Genomic DNA, 20,798 nt, shown 5'->3' on the forward strand with positions numbered 1-20,798 from the left:
TGACAATTAGGATTTAAAACTTCTACTTGGAGTGGTCGAGTGGAATATTCCAGTAGATAATTTGGACTTTTAGGTCCAAACGTGATAGACCAATTTTCAATATTGTGACTGTCTTTCATCTCCACGACTCTAAATGTTTCCCCACTTTGCCGAATATTATGAAGTAGAGAGAAAATCTGTGCCTGGAATGTCCATTTTTAGTTCTACCGTGTAAAAGTCTTTAAAGTAGGGAATGACACTACAATCCCTTCTGTGTTGCTAACAAAAGTACTACGTAATGTTAGAAGTAAAATACGCGATAAAAATTCTATCCCGAGTAGTACTAGACTTGGCCAACAAATCTGCCGCTCTATTCTTTTCCATATACACGTGGGACACACTAACCCAACCCTCTGATTCATGAGCCTCCACTGTATTGAGGCAGTACCAAGGACTTACCTCCTGTCTGTTTATCACTTGGGCGGACTCTTAGAGAATTGATTCAACCAGAATCATATTACAGTTCACACTTAGAGCTGCGGAAGACCCCTCTCTATTCCTTTTATCTCTTGGATAATCACCGAACGTAAGTTCACATTACCCATGTATAAGAGTATAGGAGACCCCTCATGGTTCCTCAAAATACCACCATATCCGGCACAGTCTTCAGTCACCGATCCATCAGCATTAATCTTGACGAACCCAAATGGTGGTTTGGTCCACTTAACTAGCTCATACGATCGCTGCCTTATGCTGATCTCAATTCCAAGTCTCGCAATCAAATTCCTTGTCGCTGACGAGGAGTCCTCAGTGGACTTGATAACTCGCTGCAAGTAAGTTTTCATCTTCTCAATGATGTATCTGCTAATCGAATCAGCAGTGTGAGCTTTGTTCCTAAACCTCCTGCTATTCCTCTCGTTCCAAATCCCATACACAGTTGCACAAATCATAACTCTGATTATCTCACTCGAGATCCAGTTCGTTCTAGTTATGCGCAACAGAAACTGCCACTCAGCAGAGGATTCGCGCACCACTCCCAGCCCCAGTTTGTCTTTGACCACAGCCCAAATCTTTTTTGTGAAAGCACAATTGAAGAAAAGATGCTTCAAACTTTTGGAAGGTGCTTGTTACACAAACAACACTCTGAATGAGAGAGAAGTTTCCTATGAATCAGCCGATCTTGGGTTGCCAGGCATCCTGCAAATAGTTGCCAGGTGATGAAAGAATGCTTCGGAACATTGTATTTGCCCCACACCAATTTATACCAACCAACCTTTTCTCTCATCTTATTGATGGACATATAAGCTGACTTTGTGGAGAACCTACCTGAGCTTGTAGCAATCCACACTACCAAGTCCTGAGCCATATTGACGTTGATGGAAGTCTGCAAAATTTTTTATTTTAACTCACCGTCTGGCAAGTTGAGGACCTTATCGTTCCAAGTACCGTTCGTGATCAGATCACTCACTTTAGCATCATCTGGTTCATGGATGAAATTTCTAGCTTGTGCATTGTGAATAAGCAACATAGAGGATATCCAAGGATCGTGCCATAAACTTGTACCTTCCCGTTAGCAATCAAGCATCTAATATACTTTCGAAAGCAATCTTCCTATGTTTGGGATACTCCTCCAAACCCACGAACAATCCCAAGGAATCTTCATAGTCCGAAATGTTTCTATCGAATGTGGTACTCCCAATTCCACTTCGTCCACGAGTTAGTTTCATCCTTAGTAGCAACCTTGAACACCAACCCACGATATCTTTGCTTTGTTCCATACCCTAGGATCAATAATACTTCAGCCCACCTTCCTCTTTTATGCAACCTCAAAGTTGCATGACTAGCTTTATGCATCTTCACTTGCACGTAATCTCCGGACCACGTAAATCTGTTACGAGTTTAGCAACCTTGTCCAAAACACCTCTTGAAAGGATGAAAATCTTAAGCCCAATATATATGAAAAGAGGATAGGATAGGCGTGAGAGCCGTAATCTGCCCACATAAGATAAGGACCTGTTCTTCCAGTTGGACATTCTCATGGTGATTTTTTCAATCAATGGCAAGCAATCCTTGGTACTGATTCTAGCTGTAGTGAGCGGCAACCCCATATATTTGATGGGAGTGGTGGCCAGTTGAACCCCCAATAAGCGTTAAGTCTCTACTGGTCGCCCTCAACTTGGTCCCCATTCTCATTTATCTTTCGACATTACGATCTTCAGATTTTAACTGCTTAGCAAGCATATATTGTAAAGTTCCCATTTTACTTGGAAAACATTTACATGCAAATTAATGGAAATGACGAATTAAAATTAAAAGAGAGTTCAGAAACAACAGAAGAAAAGATTTCATTTCGAAATCAGAAAATTTATTGCTATAGAAGTTTATTTTTGGTAACCTAATATATAACAATTTTTTTCTTTTTTGTGGGGGTAAACTAATATACATCAGGGTTTTTTTTTTTTTTTGGTAACCTAATATACACCATTTTTTTTTTATAATCTAATATAAAATGTCTCTGACATAATCATGTCGGTATTTGAAACCTGGAAAATGTCGACAATGTGCTGCACGGTCCCCGAAAGAATCCAATCTACTCTTTTTGCAAACAGGGCATAAACCACCGTCAGAGTACAAATGAATAATGAGATGGTACCGGAGAATAGAACGATACTTCACCGGCGACGTATGCTATTCAAGTTCCTCCATCGGAATAGCAAATAGAAAATCCTTTACGTGTTCCAACTGCAAACATCCCATGACTACTTTTTGACGAGCAGATAAATCAAACTCCCTCTTGAGACCTGCAACAATCCCAACGCTTCCGCCAAAACGTGTTGTGGTTTTGAAGGGACGTTAACATTTACAACCAGAGAATTGAGGTCAAAATCGGGTAGGTAGAGACTCAATTAATGCACTGCTAACAACATCAAGAATCTCATCCAAAGACACTAGACCACAACTCCTAAGAATGTGGTTCTGAAGCTTAGAAGTCTAAAAACGGGATGCCACAAAAGCAAATGTTGAGACATCAGCGGCACATAAATACCTAAACCACCCAGACGTAATGGGAGTGTCGATAAACGCCACTCCAAATTGCCTCAAACATCAGTTTTTTTTTTTTTTTTTTTGGATAACATAATATACACAATTTTTTTTTGGTAACCTAATATACACCATTTTTTTTTGGTAACCTAATAAAAAATGTCTCTGACATAATCATGTCTGTATTTGAAACTTGCAAAATGTTGACAATGTGCTGCATGGTCCCCGACATAATCCAATCTACTCTTTTTGCAAACAGGGCATAAACCACCGTTAGAGTACAAAGGAATCATGAGTCGGTACCGGAGAATAGAACGATACTCCACCGGCGACATACGCTTTCCAAGTTCCTCAATTAGGATAGCAACTAGAAAATCTTTTATGTGTTCCGACTGCAAGCATCCCATGACTGCCATTTGACGAACAAATAAATCAAACTCCCTCTTGAGACAAGCAACGTCTTGAAACAAACAAATAAATCCTACCGTAGAATAATTCCGCCAAAACGTATTGTGGTTTGGAGGGGACGGTAGCATTCACAACCAGAGAATTGAGGACAAAATCAGGTAGGCAGAGACTCAGTGCACGACTAGCAACATCAAGAATCTCATCCAAAGGCATTGGACCACAACTCCTAAGAACGTGGTTTTGAAGCTCAGAAGTCTAAAAACGGGATGGCACAAAAGCAAATGTAGTGACATCAGTGACACAATAAATACCTAAACCACCCAGACATAATGGGAGTGTCGATAAACGCCACAACAAATTGCCGAAGACATCAGTTTTTTTTTTTTTTTTTTTTTTTTGGTGACATTATATACACAATTTTTTTTTTTTGGTAACCTAGTATACATCATTTTTTTTGGTAACCTAATAGAAAATGTCTCTACCATAAGCATGTCGGTATTTGAAACCTGGAAAATGTCGACAATGTGTTGCATGGTCCTCGAAAGCATCCAATCTACTATTTTTTGCAAGCAGGGCATAAACCACCGTCATATATGGTACAAAGGAATCATGAGATGGTACCGGAGAATAGAACGATACTCCACCGGCAACATACGCTGTCCAAGTCCCTCCATTTGAATAGCAACTTAAAATTCTTTACGTGTTCCGACTTCAAACATCCAATGACTGACTTTTGACGAGAAGATAAATCAAACTCTCTCTCAAGACCAGTAACAATCCTACCGTAGAATGCTTCCGGCAAAACAGTTGTGGTTTTGAGGAGACGGTTGCATTCACAACCAGAGAATAATTGAGATCAAAATCGGATAGGCAGAGAATCAATGCACTGCTAGCAACATCAAGAATCTCATCTAAAGGCACTAGACCACAACTTTTAAGAATGTGGTTCTGAAGCTCAAAAGTTTAAAAATGGGATGCCACAAAAGCAAATGGGGAGACATTAGTGGCACAATTAATGCCTAAACCACCCAGACGTAATGGGAGTGTCTATAAACGACACTGCAAATCGCAGAAGGCATCATTTTTTTTTGGTAACCTAATATACATCGGTTTTATTTTTGGTAAAATATTATACACCATTTTTTTTTTGGTAACCTAATGTACATCCGTTTTTTTTTTTGGTAACCTAATATAGATCAGTTTTTTTTTTTTTTTTTTTTGTAACCTAATGTTTTTTTTTTTTTTTTTTTTTTTTTTATCGTAACTTAATATACACCATTTTTTTTTTGGTAACCTAATATACCTCAGTTTTTTTTTTTTTTTTTGGTAACCTGTATACACCATTTTTTTTGTTTTTTGATAACCTATTATAAACTATCTCTGACATAATCATATCGGTATTTGAAGCCTGGTAAATGTCGACAATGTGATGCAGGGTCTCCAAAAGCATCCAATCTACTCTTTTTTCCAACAGGGCATAAACCACCGTCAGAGTACAAAGGAATCATAAGACAGTACCGGAGAATAGAACGATACTCCACCGGCAACATACACTGTCCAAGTTCCCCTATCGGAATAGCAAGTAGAAAATCCTTTATGTGTTCCGATTGTAAACATCCCATGACTGCCTTTTGACGAGCAGATAAATCAAACTCTCTCTCGAGACGAGCAACAATCCTACCATAGAACGCTTCTGCCAAAATGTGTTGTGGTTTTGAAGGGACGATAACATTTACAACCAGAGAATTAAGGTCAAAATCGGGTAGGCAGAGACTCATTAATGCACTGCTAGCAACATCAAGAATCTCATCCAAAGGCACTGGATTACAACTCCTAAGAATGTGGTTATGAAGCTCAGAAGTCTAAAAACGAGATGCCACAAAAGCAAATATAGAGACATCAGTGACACAATAAATACCTTAAACCACCCTGACAGAATGGGAGTGTCGATAAACACCACTGCAAATCGCCGAAGCCATCAGTTTTTTTTTTTTTTTTTGGTAACTTAAAATGCATTTTTTTTTTGGGTAAGCTAATATAAAATGTCTCTGACATAATCGTGTCGGTATTTGAAACTTGGAAAATGTCGACAATGTGCTCATGGTCCCCGAAAGAATCCAATCTACTATTTTTGCAAACAGGGCATAAACCACCGTCAGAGTACAAATGAATCATGAGTCGGTACCGGATAATAGAACGATACTCTACCGGCAACATATGCTGTCCAAGTTCCTCCATCGGAATTGCAAGTAGAAAATCATTTATGTGTTCTGAATGCAAACATCCCATGACTGCCTTTTGACGAGCAGATAAATCAAACTCCCTTTCGAGACCAGCAACAATCCTACCGTAGAACGCTTTCGCCAAAATGTGTTATGGCTTTGAGGGGACGGTTGCATTCACTACCCGAGAATTGAGGTAAAAATCGGGTAGACAGAGACTTAATGCACTGCTAGCAACATCAAGAATCTCATCCAAAGGCACTGGACTACTACTCCTAAGAATGTGGTTACAAGCTTCGAAAGTCTAAAAACCTGGATGCGAAAAAGCAAATGTAGAGACATCAATGGCACAATAAATACCTAAACCACCCAGACGTAATGGGAGTGTCAATAAAGGCCACTTTAAATTGCCAAAGCCATCATTTTTTTTTTGGTAACTGTACGCACAAAAATGTGTACCTAGGTCTATGCAATTGATTTTAGAGTCGCCACTAACTTTATTAAGGAAAAGTTGAGTAAAACCTATGTGAAGGACTAGCCCTCGAAACTAGATGATTATTGGGTTCGGAGTCAAGGATGCGTTATTGGGAAGGTGTTAGGCACCCACACACTTTCGCTTTGGTAAAACCAGCCTTACTTCTTTTGAGGTGTAATGTTTTGAGATAGGTGAATGAAGAAAGCTTGAAATTTTATTGCCATGTTGGATGATCTTCACTAAATTATTTAAAGACCTAATAACTATATGTTATATAAAACTAAAAAAAAAAAATATGCAATGCTAAATGAAACAAAAGAGAAAAGAAAGATGTCACCTTGTTTGGAATGTTGCCTCATATTGATTGTAGATTGATTGATTGATTGTTGATCTTGATTGATTGTTGATGAATGATGATGATAAATTTGATTTTGAATTGACAACTTTGATTTTTGGATTGAAACAATTGATTTGAGAGAAGAAACAACTTTTGATGAAATGGAGCTTCTACTCAAGATTGAACTAGGGGAAAAGATGACTAAAATGAAGAACTAGAAAGAAAGATTGAAGAACACTTAAGAAACTGAAGAACACTAAAGAAAAGACTACTAGGCTATTAGCTATGAATAACTAGCTGAAGATGTTTTTTGTGGGTGAATGAGACCCCTATTTATAGTTTTTTGGGATGGATTTCAATATGGTAATGATTTTGATCTAATGGCTGAGTGTTGATGAAGAAAAATCCAATGGCTTGATATCTTTCTGGATGCACCTCCTAAATCTGGCCCTTGATTCAAGATGTGGGATAAGGGGTGCGATCTTGGCCCTCGATTTTTGGATCTTTTAGATGGATTAGGGCAAGCAAATGATGAGACTCAGTTCTTGAGTCTAAATATTAGATCGAATTGATCCTTTGATTAGAGATCAACTACCAATAGTCTTTTGATTAGAGACTAAAACTACATTTTTCTATAATATGAATTCAATTGATAGATTTAAAGAACAATCCTACGACCTTTATATAGGTCCAAACCCTAACAGTTTCCTACTATAACTAGGAAACAATATTCACAATATTCTTTAAATAGTAATTTACTTAAAATAAACTCTTAAGGCACATAGGTGTGTGATGCGCGTAGAGCTCTAGTTGTCTGTCTGGTGAATGGTCTGGCAGTTGGAGTTGGTGTCTCAACATCCCCGCGCCCTTCAAACAAGGCTTGACCGCAAGGCTTAAGCTGAGGAAAACGCCGCATCAGTTGTGAAAAATCTTCCCAAGTAGCCTCGTCTGATGAAAATCCTTCCCATTGCACTAAACACTTCGTTGTACCTTCATTAGTGAGCTTCGTCTCTAAAATTTGGTGTGGAATCCAAGTTGTACTGTCTGGCTGAACTGGTAGGTCATCTGAAACAGGTTGATTTGCCCCCAAGGACCTCTTTAATAAAGAGACATGAAAAACTGGATGAATCTTGCAACCTGATGGTAACTATAATTTGTATGCCACAGCTCCAATTTTCTGGATAATTTTAAATGGTCCGTGAAACTTTGGAGATAGTTTAGTATATGCTTGAGAGGCAGCAGTTGTTTGCCTATACTTCTGTAATCTTAAGTAGACCCAGTCATCTAACTCAAACTCTCGTTCTGTTCGCTTGGTGTCTGCCAAAATCTTCATACGCTCTTGACCTGCAATCATATTTTTCTTTAGAATCCTCAAGGTCTCATCTCTGCTACGTAGGTTTACGTCTATGGCATGAACAGCGGTTGTGCCTGGTATGTGCTGTAGAATCGAAGGTGGAGTTCTGCTATAAACTGCTTCAAATGGAGTCATCTTGATTGTAGCTTGATATGTACAATTATACCACCATTCTACCCATGGAAGAAATGTAACCCAAGTAGACGGTCTGTCACCTACGAAACATCTTAGGTAGCATTCCAAAATTCTATTTGTTACCTCTGTTTGACCGTCAGATTGTGGGTGATATGCTGAGCTGCGACACAACTTAGTGTTTTGTAACAAGAAAAAAGACTCCCAAAAATTACCTATAAATATAGGGCCACGATCACTTACAATTGACCTAGGAGGTCCATGAAGCTTGACAATGTCTCGAACAAAAAGCTCAGCAATCTTCCAGTATAAGGATGTGCAATAGCGCTAAAATGAACATATTTAGAGAGCCTGTCAACCACCACAAGAATGACTGTTTTGTTCAGCGAACGAGGTAGACCTTTGATGAAGTCCATAGATAGGTCAATCCAAACATCTTCAAGTACTGGTAGTGGATTAAGTAATCCCGGAGGAGCCACGGATTCTACCTTGTTTCTTTGACAAATATCACAATGAGCAATAAAAGCTTTAATTGAAGTCTTCATTCCTTGCCAGGAAAAACTTGTTTGAAGTCGCTTGTAGGTCCTTAGAAACCCAGAGTGTCCTGCTGCAGGAGAGACATGGAATTCTTCTAGCAATTTGTCACACCACAAAGAATGTGGGGCTACTACCAATCTTCCTTTATAGAGCAAGGTGTTAGCCTCATAAGTGAAGAACTTACGTGAAGATGGATCTCGCTTGATGGCTTCTATTAAGGCTTGCATGGTAGGGTGGGAAGAACATTCTGTTGCTATTTCTGTCAAACTGTCCAGTATAGGCCCGGAGAGTGCGAGTACTTCACTGACTTGAGGGGACCTTGACAAAGCATCTGCAGATTGATTGTGCTTGCCAGGGTGGAAACATATCTCATAATCGTATCCTAAAAGTTTGGATACCCACTTTTGCTGCTCTAACGAATTTAATCGTTGCTCGTTGAAGTATTTCAATGTTCTATGGTCTGTGAAGATCTTGAAATGTTGTCCCAAAGGTAGGGGTCTCCACTTTTGTACCGCGGCAATGATCGCCAAAGATTTCCTTTGTCGTAGATAGGTAGAGACAGATTTCTTCCCCGCTAATGCCTTCTTGAAAATAAGCAATTGGCATGCCCTTTTGCATTAAAAGCCGCACCCAAACCATTTCCTGATGCATCGCATTCAATATAGAATTCCATGGTAAAATCTGGTAATGCTAACACTGGGGTTGTGGTAAGAGCAAGTTTAGGTCGTTAAATGCAACAGTGGCAACAAGACTCCATTCATACGAATCCTTTTTAAGCATCTGAGTGAAAGGGCCGCTAATCTTGCTATAGTCCTTTACGAATTTTCTATAATACCCTGTCAACCCGAGGACCCACGTAATTCTTTGATGTTGGACGCAAGTGGCCACGAAGTCACTATGTTAATCTTTTCACTGTCAACGGAGACACCAGTTGCATCTATAATGTGCCCAAGATAGGCAATAGAGGATTTACCGAACGAACACTTAGATGCGTTGACAAATAGTTTGTGTTTCTGCAATATTTCCAATACTTTGTGGAGGTGTAGCACATGTGAGGACTCGTCCTTGCTATATACCAATATGTCATCAAAGAAAACCAATACGAACGGTCGAAGATAGGGTTGAAACAACTCGTTCATCAAGCTTTGGAATGTTGCTGGTGCGTTAGAGAGGCCAAAGGGCATGACTATGAATTCATAGTGTCCATCATGGGTCCTAAATGCTGTCTTAGGAATGTCACTGTCATGTACCCTAATTAGATGATAGCCAGCCGTAAAGTCGAGTTTAGAAAATATTGTGGCATTGTGAAGTTCATCCAATAACTCGTCCACAACTGGAATTGGAAAACAATCTTTGATGGTGATGGCAGTAAGGGCTCTATAATCGACGCATAAGCACCATGAACCGTCTTTTTTCTTGACTAGTAAAATGGGTGAAGAGAATGGGCTGGAGCTAGGTCGAATAAAACCTGACATGTGGAGTTCTTTAACAATTTTTTCGATTTCGGCTTTTTGAAAGTGAGGATATCTGTATGGTCTGACACTACCAGGTGAGGAATTTGGTTGGAGGGGTATGCGGTGGTCATGTGTTCTAGGAGGTGGTAAGCTCTGTGGAACTCCAAATATATTAGCAAATTGAAGAAGTAAGCTTTGTAGGGATACCTGATGTGGTTGTAGATGAATTTTTTGAGATGCTCCTGCATTCGAATAAGTAATCGGTGCGTCCAAGGAAAGTAGGTATACTTGTTTCTCTTGCTAGATTGCCTTTGTCATTGTTGGAGAGTCGATGAGCTTGACCAATGGGGAACCATTACCCATTATTGTAAAGACTTGGTTATTAGCAGAGAATTGCATGACTAACTGCCCAAAGTCCCATTGTATACAGCCTAGTGTATGAAGACATTGTGTGCCAAGCACAATGTCACAACTTTTGATAGCAAGAACTGTGAAATCCGTGGTGAAATTGAATCCTTGCACTTGTACTTTAACGCACGAACACACGCCTTTACTTGGTAAATATCCACCATCTGCGATCACTACTTGGAGTGTGGCATAACTGGTGATAGACAGACCACAACGGCAAGCTGTTGTCGGATGGATGAAATTGTGAGTTGATCCTGAATCGACGAGCACGGATAGAGGTGTATGCTTAATTAGCTACGAGGTACGCATTGTGCTAGACCGAAATGATCCCTCGCCGCATGCAGATACTTGAATGATGTCTTCTTGGTCCTTGGACTGGTGATCATCGGTGAAACCCTCTTGGTCTTGCTCTGGTGAGTACGCATCCAGTAGTAGCAATTGAGTTGTCATACAATGATGGCCTGGCTTATAAATGTCGTCACACCGGTTAAAACATAGGCCTTTTTCTCTCCTGCTTTTTTCTGCTCAACCCATGAAAAAGCGCTTTAACTCCGTTGGCGGCTGAAGGATTCGAGGAGTTAGGTTTAGGGTTACTGATCGGGTTGGGGTGTTTGGTATATTGGTGATAGGGATTGGTTGTTGCATGGAACGACTTAGTAGCCTCTATCGCATCCTCTTGACACAATGCTAACTCAAAAGCATGGGACAAACTTGTAGGTGTTAGAAGACGGACTCCTGCCTGTATATCAGTTCTTATTCCCGAAAGGAATAGATTGACTTGGTGAGCCTCTTGTAAATCCGGAACCAAGTTAACCATTGTTTCAAATTGTGAGATATAGGCAGAGACTGTACCCGTTTGCACCAATTTAGATATTGCACTCATAGGATCCAGATTTTTTCTCGAACCAAATCGTTTACAAAGGGCCCTAGAAAATTGATTCCACGTTAAATCTCCCATCGAATTATAGAACCACCTGTACCAAGCGACTGCTTCTCCATGGAGATGAATAGAGGCCATGGTGACCTGTTGTGCAGGAGGCATAAGATTCAAACTAAAAAATTGTTCCACTTGAAAAATCAATCCTTCAAGTTCCTCTCCTTCAAAGCGGGGAAAATCCAAGCGAAGTGGTCGTCCCTGGATATTTTCCTGTTGTTGAAGTCATTGATGAGGTTTTAGCGGAATAGGATTAGGACTATCAACCCTATCAAGCAGGCGCTGCATGTTTGTGGTGAGATCGTTGAGGAGGGTGGTGTGATTGCCGAGCGTGGTGGTGTGGGTGGCGAGGGTATCCGCATGTCTTCCTGTAATCTCCTCAAGTTCTTTTACCGTCATGGTGGAAGAAGAAAAAAAAAAAATTGAGATAAATTGACTGGCTCTGATACCAAGATGATGAGACTCAGTTCTTGAGTCTAAATATTAGATCGAATTGATCCTTTGATTAGAGATCAGCTACCAATAGTCTTTTGATTAGAGACTAAAACTACCTTTTTCTATAATATGAATTCAATTGATAGATTTAAATAACAATCCTACGACCTTTATATAGGTCCAAACCCTAACAGTTTCCTACTATAACTAGGAAACAATATTCACAATATTCTTTAAATAGTAATTTACTTAAAATAAACTCTTAGGGCACATAGGTGTGTGATGCGCGTAGAGCTCTAGCTATCTGTCTGGTGAATGGTCTGATAGTTGGAGTTGGTGTCTCAACAGCAAACAAACCCTAGACGTCCTCAATGAACCCACAATCCAGAGTTTCCAAACTTGGCTCCAAAATGGCATATTCTCTAGAATATTCTTGATTTTAGGGATCAAATCAAATCAAACAATTAAGGAAGGTTCTCTAGATTTTTGGAGGCTTGAAAATGGGCTAGAAAATCTAATGAAAAGGTCCAACTCGAGCTAGATCCACAGCCCACGAGCACAAGTCCAAATCCAACCAAAAGGCCCATTTTGACCATTTTCTTAACACTTGAAATTCACTTTGACCAGGTCAAAATTAGGCAAGCTCTTCTTCAAAAACATTGTTCATTAATCCATTAATAAGGTCCATGAACTCTTTAAAATACCCTTGGGTGGAAAACTTACTCCAAAAATGTATTGCACTGAACAACGCACACAACGGGTTGTAACGGGATATGGTAAGATTAGGGTTTCGAAAATCCAAAAGGAACCTAAGCAAGCTTGTACTCATTTTGAAGGATTTTTCAAGGGGAATTCAAATATGAAATAATCTCATCCAAAGAAAGAGTGGAAAAATCGAGATTTGGGCTCTAAAGGGTTACAATGGCATTTTGTTCATTTTCAGCTCGAAATTAAGAAAACAACGAAACTTCAGCCATAGCTAGGAGTCTAAAGATGCTAAGAGAAGATGAAAAGAAAGAAGTTTGAAGTAGAAAAGAAGACTCTAGAAAGCAAATCACCTTATATGATCAAATTTAATTCAAGGCAAAATCGTGAATGAATTATGCCTGGGGTGCAAAAAAGGGGTGTCTACAGTAACCTAATATAAAATGTCTCTAACATAATCATGTCTGTATTAGAAACCTAGAAAATGTTGACAATGTGCCGCATGGTCCCCCAAAGCATCCAATTTACTATTTTTGAAAACAGGGCATAACCATCGTCAGAGTACAAAGGAATCATGAGACAGTACCGGAGAATAGAACGATACTCAACCGGCGACATATGCTGTCCATGTAAATCCATCGGAATAGCAAGTAGAAAATCCTTTACGTGTTTCGACTGCAAGCATCTCATGATTACCTTTTGACGAGCAGATAAATCAAACTCCCTCTCGAGACAAGCAACAATCCTACTGTAGAACGCATCTGACAAAACGTGTTGTGGTTTTTAGGGGACGGTAGCATTCACAACCAGAGAATTAAGGTCAAAATTGGGTAGGCAGAGGCTCAATGCACGACTAGCAACATCAAGAATCTCATCCAAAGGAACTGCACCACAACTCCTAAGAATGTGGTTATGAAGCGCAGAAGTCTAAAAACGGGATGCCACAAAAGTAAATGTAGATACAATAGTGGCACAATAAATACCTAAACCACCCAGACGTAATGAGAGTGTCGATAAACGCCACTGCAAATGTAGAGACATCAGTGGAACAATAAATTTCTAAACAACCCAAACATAATTGGAGTGCCGATAAACGCCACTGCAAATCGCCGAAGCCATCAATTTTTTTTAATTTTTTTTGGTAACCAAAATATACATCAGTTTTTTTTTTGGTAGCCAAATATACACCATTTGTTTTTGGTAATTTAATATAAAATGTCTCTAACATAATCATGTCAGCATTCGAAAACTGGAAAACATCGACAATGTGCGGCACGGTCCCCGAAAGCATCCAATTTATTCATTTTGCAAACAAGGCATAAACCACCGTCAGAGTACAAAGGAATCATGAGACGGTACCGGATAATATAACGATACTCCACCGGCGACATACGCTGTCCATGTCAATCCATCGGAAAAGCAAGTAGAAAATCATTTATGTGTTCTGACTGCAAGCATCCCATGATTGCCTTTTGACGAGCAGAGAAATCAAACTCCCTCTCGAGACCAGCAACAATCCTACCGTAGAATGCTTCCGACAAAACGTGTTGTGGTTTAGAGGAGACGGTAGCATTCAAAACCAGAGAATTGAGGTCAAAATCAGGTAGGCAGAGAGTCAATACACGACTAGCAACATCAAGAATCTCAGGCAAGGACATTAAACCACAACTCCTAAGAATGTGGTTATCAAGCTCAAAAGTGTAAAAACGGGATGTCACAAAAGCCAATGTAGGGAAATCAGTGCCACAATAAATAACTCAACCACCTAGACGGAATGGAAATGTCGATAAATGCCACTGCAACTCGCCAAACCATCAGTTTTTTTTGGTAACCTAATATACACCATTTGTTTTTTGGTAACGTAATGTACATCAGTTTTTTTTTTTTTTTTTTGTAACCTAGTATACACCATTTTTTTTGGTAACCTAATATACATCAGTTTTTTGTTTTTTTTTTTGGTAAACTATTATACATCAAGTTTTTTTTTTTTTTTTTTTAACATAATTTACCATTTTTTTTTTTTGGTAACCTAATATAAAATGTCTCTGACATAATCATGTCGGTATTTGAAACTTGGAAAATGTCGACAATGTGCTGCATGCTCCCCGGAAGAAACCAATCTACTCTTTTTGCAAACAGGGCATAAATCACCGTCAGAGTACAAAGGAATCATGAGTTGGTACCGGAGAATAGAACGATACTCCACCGGCGACATACGCTGTCCAAGTTCCTCAATCGGAATAGCAAGCAGAAAATCTTTTCCATGTTCCGACTGCAAGCATACCAAGACTGCCTTTTGACGAGCAAATAAATCAAACTCCCTCTCGAGACAAGTAACAATCCTACCGTAGAATGCTTCTGCCAAGACGTGTTGTGGTTTTGAGGGGACGGTAGCATTCACAACCAGAGAATTGAGGTCAAAATCGGGTAGGCAGAGACTCAATGCACTGCTAGCAACATCATGAATCTCATCTAAAGGTACTGGACCACAACTCCTAAGAATGTAGTTCTGAAGCTCAAAAGTTTAAAAACGGGATGCCACAAAAGCAAATATAGAGACATCAGTGGCACAATTAATACCTAAACCACCCAGACGTAATATGAGTGTTAATAAAAGCCACTGCAAATCGCCGAAGTCATCATTTTATTTTGGTAACCTAATATACATCATTTTTTTTTTGGTAACATAATATACACAATTTTTTTTTTTGTTAACCAAATCTACATCATTTTTTTTTGGTAACCTAATATACACCATTTTTTTTGGCAACCTAATCTACATCTGTTTTTTTTTATCGTAACCTAATATAAACCATTTATTTTTTGGTAACCTAATATAAACCTAAACAATCCTACCGTAGACCGCTTCCACCAAGGCCGGTTGTGGTTTTGAGGGGACAATAGCATTCACAACTAGAGAATTGAAGTCAAAATCGGGTAGGCAGAGACACAATGCACTGCTAGCAACATCAATAACCTCAACCATAGGCACTAGACCACAACTCCTAGAAATGTGGTTCAGAAGCTCAGAAGTCTAAAAACGGGATGCCACAAAAGCAAATGTAGAGACATCAGTGGCACAATTAATACCTAAACCACCCAGACGTAATGGGAGTGTCTATAAACGCCACTACAAATCACCGAAGCCATCATTTTTTTTTGGTATCCTAATATACATCAGTTGTTGTTGTTGTTGTTGTTGTTGTTGTTGTTTTTTTTGTTGTTGTTGTTGTTGTTGTTGTTGTTGTTGTTGTTGTTGTAGTTGTTACATAATATACACATTTTTTTTTGGTAATCTAATCTACATCAATTATATTTTTTGGTAACCTAATATACACCATATTTTTTTGGTAACCTAATATACAACAATTTTTTTTTTTTTTTTTTTTTTTTTTAACCTAATATACACCATTTTTTTTTGGAAACCTAATATAAATAAGTTTTCTTTTTCTTTTTTCTTTTTTCTTTTTTTTTTTGGTTACCTAATATACACCAATTTTTTTTGGTACCTAATATATATCAGTTTTTTTTTTTCTTTTTGGTGACCTAATATACAACAGTTTTTTTTTTTTTTGGTAACCTAATATACACCATTTTTTTTTGATAACCTAATGTAAAGGAAAATATCGACAATGTGTTGCATCGTCCCCGAAAGAATCCAATCCACTTTTTTTGAAAACAGGTCGGGCATAAACCACCGTTAGAGAACAAAGCAATCATGAGCTGGTACAGGAGAAAAGAACAATACTCCACCGGCGACATATGTTGTCCAAGTTCCCCAATCAGAATAGCAAGCAGAAAACCTTTTACATGTTCCGACAGGAAGAATCCCATGACTGCCTTTCGACGAGAAAATAAATCAAACTCCCTCTCGAGACAAACAACAATCCTATCGTAGAATGCTTCTGCCAAGACGTGTTGTGGTTTTGAGGGGACGGTAGCATTCACAACCAGAGAATTGAGGTCAAAATCGGGTAGGCAGAGACTCAATACACTGCTAGCAACATCATGAATCTCATCCAAAGGTACTGGACCATAACTCCTAAGAATGTGGTTCTGAAGCTCAAAAGTTTAAAAATGGGATGCCACAAAAGCAAATATAGAGACATCAGTGGCACAATTAATACCTAAACCACCCAGACGTAATATGAATGTCAATAAAAGCCACTGCAAATCGCCGAAGTCATCATTTTTTTTTTGGTAACCTAATATACATCAGTTTTTTTTTTTTTTTGGTAACATAATATACACAATTTGTTTTTCCTTAACCTAATCTATATCATTTTTTTTGGTAACCTAATATACACCATTTTTTTTGGCAACCTAATCTACATCTGTTTTTTTTTTTAATTTTTATTTATTTATTTATTTATTTATTTATTTTTATTTATTTTATCGTAACCTAATATAAACAATTTATTTTTTGGTAACCTAATATAAACCATTTTTTTTGGTAACCTAATATACACCAGTTCTTTTTTTTTGGTAAACTAATATACATCATTTTATTTTATTTTGGTCACCTAATATACACCATTTTTTTTTATTACCTAATATAAAATGTCTCTAACATAATCATGTCGGTATTTGAAACCAGAAAAATGTCGACAATGTGTTCCCTGGTCCCTGAAATCATTCAATCAACTCTTTTTGAAAACAGGGTATAAATCACCGTCAGATCGAGTACAAAGGAATCATGAGTCGATACCGAAGAATATAACGGTACTCCACCGGCGACATACGCTGTCCAAGTTCCTCCATCGGAATAGCAATTAGAAAATCCTTTACGTGTTCCGACTGTAAACATCCCATGACTGCCTTTTGACGAGCAGATAAATCAAACTCCCTCTCGAGACCAGCAACAGTTGTACCGTAGAACGCTTCCGCCAAAACGTGTTGTGGTTTCGAAGGGACGGTAACATTTACAACCAGAGAATTGAGGTCAAAATCGGGAAGGCAGAGACTTAATGCATTGCTAGCAACATCAAGATTCTCATCCAAAGGCACTGGACCACAACTCCTAGGAATGTGGTTATGAAGCTCAGAAGTCGAAAAACTTGATGCCACAAAAGCAAATGTTGAGACATCGGTGGCACAATAAATACCAAAACCACCCTGACGGAATGGGAGTTCGATAAACGCCACTGCAAATCGCCGAATCCATCAGTTTTTATTTTTCGATAGTTTATTTTATTTTTTTTGGTAACCTAATGTACATAAGTTTTTTTGTTTTTTTTTGGTAACCTAATATCCATTAGTTTTTTTTATTTATTTTTTATAATTTTAAACCATTAGGTTTTTTTTTTTTTTTTTTTTTTTTTTTAACCTAATATAAAATGTCTTTGACATAATCATGTCGGTATTTGAAACTTGGAAAATATCGACAATGTGCTGCATGGTCCCCGAAATAATCCAATATACTATTTTTGCATACAGAGCAAAAACCACGGTCAAAGTACAAAGGAATCATGAGTCGGTACAAGAGAATATAACGATACTCCATCGGCGATATACGCTGTCCAAGTTCCTCAATCGTAATAGCAAGCAGAAAATCTATTACGTGTTCCGACTGCAAGCATCCCATGACTGCCTTTTGACGAGCAAATAAATCAAACTCCCTCTCGAGACAAACAACCATCCTACCGTATGACGCTTCTGCCAAGGCTTGTTGTGGTTTTGAGGGGACGGTAGCATTCACAACCAGAGAATTGAGGTTAAAATCGGGTAGGAAGAGACTCAATGCACTGCTAGCAACATCATGAATCTCATCCAAAGGTACTGGACCACAACTCCTAAGAATGTGGTTATGAAGCTTAAAAGTCTAAAAACGGGATACCACAGAAGCAAATATGGGGACATCAGTGGCACAATTAATACCTAAACCACCCAGACGTAATATGAGTGTCAATAAACGCCACTTCAAATCGCCGAAGTCATCATTTTTTTTTGGTAACCTAATATACATCAAATTTTTTTTTCTTGGTAACATAATATACACAATTGTTTTTTTGTTAACCTTATCTACATCATTTTTTTTGGTAACCTAATATACACCATTTTTTTTTGGCAACCTAATCTACATAAGTTTTTTTTTTTATTTATTTTTTATTATTTTTATTATTATTTTTTATCGTAACCTAATATAAACCAGTTTTTTTTGGAAACCTAATGTAAACCATTTTTTTTTTTGGTAACCTAATATACACCAGTTTTTTTTTTTTTTTTAGTAAACTAATATACATCAGTTATTATTATTATATTTTTTTGGTAACCAAAATATACACCATTTTTTTTATAACCTAATATAAAATGTCTCTGACATAATCATGTTGGTATTTGAAACCTGAAAAATATCGACAATGTGTTGCACGGTCCCCAAAATCATCCAATCTGCTCTTTTTGAAAACAGTGTATAAACCACTGTCAGAGTACAAAAGAATCATGAGTCGGCACCGGAGAATATAACGATACTCCACCGGCAACATACGCTGTCCAAGTTCCTCCATCGGAATAACAAGTGGAAAATCCTTTACGTGTTCCGACTGCAAACATCCCATGACTGCCTTTTGACGAGCAGATAAATAAAACTCCCTCTCGAGACCAGCAACAATCGTACCGTAGAACACTTCCGCCAAAATGTGTTGTTGTTTCGAAGGGACGGTTGCATTTACAACCAGAGAATTTAGGTCAAAATCGGGAAGGCAGAGACTCAATACATTGCTAGCACCATCAAGAATCTCATCCAAAAGCACTGGACCACAACTCCTCGGAATGTGGTTCTGAAGCTCAGAAGTCGAAAAACTTGATGCCACAAAAACAAATGTAGAGACATCAGTGACACAATAAATACCAAAACCACCCTGACGGAATGGGAATTCGATAAACGCCAAAGCAAATCGCCGAATTAATCAGTTTTTATTTTTCGATAGTTTATTTTATTTTTTTTTGTAACCTAATGTACATCAGTTTTTTTGTTTTTTTGGAAACCTTATATACATTAGTTTTTTTATTTATTTTTTATAATTTAAAATACATTAGGTTTTTTTTTTGGTAACCTAATATATACAAATTTTTTTGGTAACCTAATATAAAATGTATCGGACATAACCATGTCGGTATTTGAAACTTGGACAATATCGACAATGTGCTGCATGGTCCCCGAAAGAATCCAATATACTCTTTTTGCAAACAGAGCATAAACCACGGTTAGAGTATAAAGGAATCATGAGTCAGTACAAGAGAATAGAACGATACTCCACCGATGACATACGCTGTCCAAGTTGCTTAATCATAATAGCAAGCAGAAAATCTATTACGTGTTCCGACTGCAAGCATCCCATGGCTGCCTTTTGACGAGCAAATAAATCGAACTCCCTCTCGAGGCAAACAACAATCCTACCGTATAACGCTTCTGCCAAGGCTTGTTGTGATTTTGAGGGGACTGTAGCATTCACAACCAAAGAATTGAGGTCAAAATCTGGTAGGCAGAGACTCAATGCACAGCTAGCAACATCAAGAATCTCATCCAAAGGTACTAGACCACAACTCCTAAGAATGTGGTTCTGAAGCTCAAAAGTCTAAAATGGGATGCCACAAAAGCAAATGTAGAGACATTAGTGGCACAATAAATACCTAAACCACCCTAACGGAATGGGAGTTCGATAAACTCCTCTGCAAATCACCGAAGACATCATTGTTTTTTTTTTGAAACCTAATGTATATCAGGTTTTTTGTTTTTTTTTTTGGTAAACTAATATACAATAGTTTTTTTTGATAATTTAAAATACAATAGGTTTTTTTTTTTTTTTTTTGGGTAACCTAATATACACCATTTTTTTTTGGTAACCTAATTTAAAATGTCTCTGACATAATCTTGTCGGTATTTGAAACTTGAAAAATGTCGACAATGTGTTGCATGGTCCCCGAAAGAATCCAATCTACTCTTTTTGAAAACAGGGCATAAACCACCGTCAGAGTACAAAGCAATCATGAGTCGGTACCGGAGAATAGAACGATACCCCACCGGCGACATACGCTGTCCAAGTTCCTCTATCGGAATAGTAAGTAGAAAATAATCCTTTACTTGTTCCGACTGCAAAAATCCCATGACTGCCTTTTGAAGAGGAGATAAGTCAAACTCCCTCTCGAGACCATCAACAATCCTACCGTAGAATGCTTCCGGCAAAACGTGTTGTGGTTTTGAAGGGACGGTAGCATTTACAACTAGAGAATTGAGGTCAAAATCGGGTAGGCATATACTCAATGCACTGCTAGCAACATCAATAATCTCATCCATAGGCACTGAACCACAACTCCTAGGAATGTGGTTTAGAAGCTCAGAAGTCTAAAAACGGGATGCCCCGAAAGCAAATGTAG

Source organism: Coptis chinensis, chromosome 9 (genome assembly GCF_015680905.1).
Source record: "Coptis chinensis isolate HL-2020 chromosome 9, ASM1568090v1, whole genome shotgun sequence".
NCBI lineage: Eukaryota > Viridiplantae > Streptophyta > Magnoliopsida > Ranunculales > Ranunculaceae > Coptis > Coptis chinensis.